The following is a 5,711-nucleotide window of genomic DNA, read 5'->3' as shown; positions in this document are numbered from 1 at the left end:
TGTGCTTCCTACACACATGGGCCATATCTAGTTCAACTCTGCTTAGGAAACTGACAACAACAGTAGGTTCTCTTCAGTCCAGTACACTGTACATGCTGGTACAGACGCGAGTGCTATTTGCACTGTGTATGGCAATGGGAGCGCAATAGTGACTCTCCTTACCAGAAAACAACTCTTGCTCGTAGGATCAGAAACTGCATGTCATTCAACTCCATTTCTGACTGGGAAACAAACACTAGCTCGCCTTAGGAGAAACACACTCTGCTTTTGAGAAAAGACCACTCTTCTACTCTACTGTGTTTCCTATAGGGCCAGAACAGTGAGTTTGCACAGAACAAAAGAACTGTGCTTCCTACACACACGGGCCATATCTAGTTCAACTCTGCTTAGGAAACTGACAAGAACAGTAGTTTCTCTTCAGTCTATTACACTGTACATGCTGGGAACAGACGCGAATGCTATTTGAATTGTGTATGGCAATGGGAGTACAATAGTGACTCTCCTTACCAGAAAACAACTCTTGCTCGTAGGACCAGAAACTGCATGTGATTCAACTCCATTTCTGACTGGGAAACAAACACTAGCTCGCCCTACGAGAAACACACTCTCCTTTTGATAAAAGAGTACTCTTCTAATCTACTGTGTTTCCTATAGGGCCAGAACAGCGAGCTTGCTCAGAACAAAAGAACTGGGCTTCCTACACACACGGGCCATATCTACTTCAACTCTGCTTAGGAAACTGGCAAGAACAGTAGCTTCTCTTCAGTCCAGTACACTGTACATGAAGGAACAGATGCGAGTGCTATTTGCACTGTGTATTGCTATGGGAGCGCAATAGTGACTCTCCTTACCAGAAAACAACTCTTGCTCGTAGGACAAAAAACTGCGTGTGATTCAACTCCATTTCTGACTGGGAAACAAACACTAGCTCACCTTAGAAGAAACACACTCTGCTTTTGAGAAAAGAGCACTCTTCTGCTCCACTGTGTTTCCTATAGGTCCAGAACAGTGAGCTTGCTCAGAACAAAAGAACTGTGCTTCCTACACACACGGTCATATCTAGTTCAACTCTGCTTAGGAAACTGTCAAGAACAGTAGCTTCTCTTCAGTCCAGGACACTGTACTTGCTGGGAACAGACGCGAGTGCTATTTGCACTGTGTATGGCAATGGGAGCACAATAGTGACTCTCCTACCAGAAAACAACTCTTGCTCGTAGGACCAAAAACTTCGTGTGATTCAACTCCATTTCTGACTGGGAAACAAACACTAGCTTGCCTTAGAAGAAACACACTCTGCTTTTGAGAAAAGACCACTCTTCTACTCTACTGTGTTTCCTATAGGGCCAGAACAGTGAGCTTGCTCAGAACAAAAAAACTGTGCTTACTGCACACACGGGCCTTATATAGTTCAACTCTGCTTAGGAAACTGACAAGAACAGTAGCTTCTCTTCAGTCCAGTACACTGTACATGCTTGGAACAGACGCGAGTGCTATTTGCACTGTGTGTGCCAATGGGTGCCCAATAGTGACTCTCCTTACCAGAAAACACTCTTGCTCGTAAAACCAGAAACTGCATGTGATTCAACTCCATTTCTGACTGGGAAACAAACACAAGCTCTCCTTACTAGAAACAAACTCTGCTTCTGAGAAAAGAGCACTCTTTAACTCTACTGTGTTTCCTATAGGGCCAGAACAGTGAGCTTGCTCAGAACACAAGAACTGTGCTTCCTACACACACGGGCCATATCTAGTTCAACTCTGCTTAGGAAACTGACAAGAACAGTAGCTTCTCTTCAGTCCAGTACACTGTACTTGCTGGGAACAGACGCGAGTGCTATTTGCACTGTGTATGGCAATGGGAGCGCAATAGTGACTCTCCTTACCAGAAAACAACTCTTGCTCATAAAACCAGAAACTGCATGTGATTCAACTCCATTTCTGACTGGGAAACAAACACAAGCTCACCTTACTAGAAACAAACTCTGCTTTTGAGAAAAGAGCACTCTTTAACTCTACTGTGTTTCCTATAGGGCCAGAACAGTGAGCTTGCTCAGAACACAAGAACTGTGCTTCCTACACACACGGGCCATATCTAGTTCAACTCTGCTTAGGAAACTGACAAGAACAGTAGCTTCTCTTCAGTCCATTTCACTGTACTTGCTGGGAACAGACGCGAGTGCTATTTGCACTGTGTATGGCAATGGGAGCGCAATAGTGACTCTCCTTACCAGAAAACAACTCTTGCTCGTAGGACCAAAAACTGCGTGTGATTCAACTCCATTTCTGACTGGGAAACAAACACTAGCTCGCCTTACAAGAAACACACTCTGCTTTTGAGAAAAGAACACTCTTCTACTCTACTGTGTTTCCTATAGTGCCAGAACAGTGAGCTTGCTCAGAACAAAAGAACTGTGCTTCCTACACACATGGGCCATATCTAGTTCAACTCTGCTTAGGAAACTGACAAGAACAGTAGCTTCTCTTCAGTCCAGTACACTGTATATGCTGGGAAGAGACGTGAGTGCTATTTGCACTGTGTATGGCAATGGGATCGCAATAGTGACTCTCCTTACCAGAAAACAACTCTTGCTTGTAGGACCAGAAACTGCATGTGATTCAATTCCATTTCTGACTGGGAAACAAACACTAGCTCGCCTTAGAAGAAACACACTCTGCTTTTGAGAAAAGACCACTCTTCTACTCTACTGTGTTTCCTATAGGGCCAGAACATTGAGCTTGCTCAGAACAAAAGAAATGTACTTCCTACACACACAGGCCATATCTAGTTGAACTCTGCTTAGGAAACTGACAAGAACAGTAGTTTCTCTTCAGTCTATTACACTGTACATGCTGGAAACAGACGCGAATGCTATTTGAATTGTGTATGGCAATGGGAGCACAATAGTGACTCTCCTTACCAGAAAACAACTCTTGCTCGTAGGACCGGAAACTGCATGTGATTCAACTCCATTTCTGACTGGGAAACAAACACTAGCTCGCCCTACGAGAAACACACTCTGCTTTTGATAAAAGAGTACTCTTCTAATCTACTGTGTTTCCTATAGGGCCAGAACAGCGAGCTTGCTCAGAACAAAAGAACTGGGCTTCCTACACACACGGGCCATATCTACTTCAACTCTGCATAGGAACCTGGCAAGAACAGTAGCTTCTCTTCAGTCCAGTACACTGTACATGCTGGGAACAGACGCGAGTGCTATTTGCACTGTGTATTGCTATGGGGGCACAATAGTGACTCTCCTTACCAGACAACAACTCTTGCTCGTAGGACAAAAAACTGCGTGTGATTCAACTCCATTTCTGACTGGGAAACAAACACTAGCTCACCTTAGAAGAAACACACTCTGCTTTTGAGAAAAGAGCACTCTTCTGCTCCACTGTGTTTCCTATAGGTCCAGAACAGTGAGCTTGCTCAGAACAAAAGAACTGTGCTTCCTACACACACGGCCATATCTAGTTCAACTCTGCTTAGGAAACTGACAAGAACAGTAGCTTCTCATCAGTCCAGGACACTGTACTTGCTGGGAACAGACGCGAGTGCTATTTGCACTGTGTATGGCAATGGGAGCACAATAGTGACTCTCCTACCAGAAAACAACTCTTGCTCGTAGGACCAAAAACTTCGTGTGATTCAACTCCATTTCTGACTGGGAAACAAGCACTAGCTTGCCGTAGAAGAAACACACTCTGCTTTTGAGAAAAGACCACTCTTCTACTCTACTGTGTTTCCTATAGGGCCAGAACAGTGAGCTTGCTCAGAACAAAAAAACTGTGCTTACTGCACACACGGGCCTTATATAGTTCAACTCTGCTTAGGAAACTGACAAGAACAGTAGCTTCTCTTCAGTCCAGTACACTGTACATGCTTGGAACAGACGCGAGTGCTATTTGCACTGTGTATGCCAATGGGTGCCCAATAGTGACTCTCCTTACCAGAAAACACTCTTGCTCGTAAAACCAGAAACTGCATGTGATTCAACTCCATTTCTGACTGGGAAACAAACACAAGCTCTCCTTACTAGAAACAAACTCTGCTTCTGAGAAAAGAGCACTCTTTAACTCTACTGTGTTTCCTATAGGGCCAGAACAGTGAGCTTGCTCAGAACCCAAGAACTGTGCTTCCTACACACACGGGCCATATCTAGTTCAACTCTGCTTAGGAAACTGACAAGAACAGTAGCTTCTCTTCAGTCCAGTACACTGTACTTGCTGGGAACAGACGCGAGTGCTATTTGCACTGTGTATGGCAATGGGAGCGCAATAGTGACTCTCCTTACCAGAAAACAACTCTTGCTCATAAAACCAGAAACTGCATGTGATTCAACTCCATTTCTGACTGGGAAACAAACACAAGCTCACCTTACTAGAAACAAACTCTGCTTTTGAGAAAAGAGCACTCTTTAACTCTACTGTGTTTCCTATAGGGCCAGAACAGTGAGCTTGCTCAGAACACAAGAACTGTGCTTCCTACACACACGGGCCATATCTAGTTCAACTCTGCTTAGGAAACTGACAAGAACAGTAGCTTCTCTTCAGTCCAGTACACTGTACAAGCTGGGAACAGAAGCGAGTGCTATTTGCACTGTGTATGGCAATGGGAGCACAATAGTAACTCTCCTTACCAGAAAACAACTCTTGCTCGTAGGACCAGAAACTGCATGTGATACAACTCCATTTCTGACTGGGAAACAAACACTAGCTCGCCTTACGAGAAACACACTCTGCTTTTGAGAAAAGAGCACTCTTCTACTCTACTGTGTTTCCTATAGGGCCAGAAGAGTGAGCTTGCTCAGAACAAAAGAACTGTGCTTCCTACACACACGGGCCATATCTAGTTCAACTCTGCTTAGGAAACTGACAAGAACAGTAGCTTCTCTTCTGTCCAGTGCACTGTACGTGCTGGGAACATACGGGAGTGCTATTTGCACTGTGTATGGCAATGGGAGCCCAATAGTGACTCTCCTTACCAGAAAACAACTCTTGCTTGTAGGACCAGAAACTGCATGTCATTCAACTCCATTTCTGACTGGGAAACAAACACTAGCTCGCCTTGCAAGAAAAACACTCTCCTTTTGAGAAAGGAGCATTCTTCTACTCTACTGTGTTTCCTATATGGCCAGAAGAGTGATCTTGCTCAGAACAAAAGAACTGTGCTTCCTACAAACACGGGCCATATCTAGTTCAACTCTGCTTAGGAAACTGACAAGAACAGTAGCTTCTCTTCAGTCCAGTTCACTGTACATGCTGGGAACAGACGCGAGTACTATTTGCACTGTGTATGGAAATGGGAGCGCAATAGTGACTCTCCTTACCAGAAAACAACTCTTGCTCGTAGGACCAAAAACTGCGTGTGATTCAACTCCATTTCTGACTGGGAAACAAACACTAGCTCACCTTAGAAGAAACACACTCTGCTTTTGAGAAAAGAGCACTCTTCTGCTCCACTGTGTTTCCTATAGGTCCAGAACAGTGAGCTTGCTCATAACAAAAGAACTGTGCTTCCTACACACACGGCCATATCTAGTTCAACTCTGCTTAGGAAACTGACAAGAACAGTAGCTTCTCTTCAGTCCAGGACACTGTACTTGCTGGGAACAGACGCGAGTGCTATTTGCACTGTGTATGGCAATGGGAGCACAATAGTGACTCTCCTACCAGAAAACAACTCTTGCTCGTAGGACCAAAAACTTCGT

This window comes from Peromyscus eremicus, unplaced genomic scaffold, assembly GCF_949786415.1.
Source record: "Peromyscus eremicus unplaced genomic scaffold, PerEre_H2_v1 PerEre#2#unplaced_79, whole genome shotgun sequence".
NCBI lineage: Eukaryota > Metazoa > Chordata > Mammalia > Rodentia > Cricetidae > Peromyscus > Peromyscus eremicus.
Note: the sequence above shows the minus strand (reverse complement) of the source record.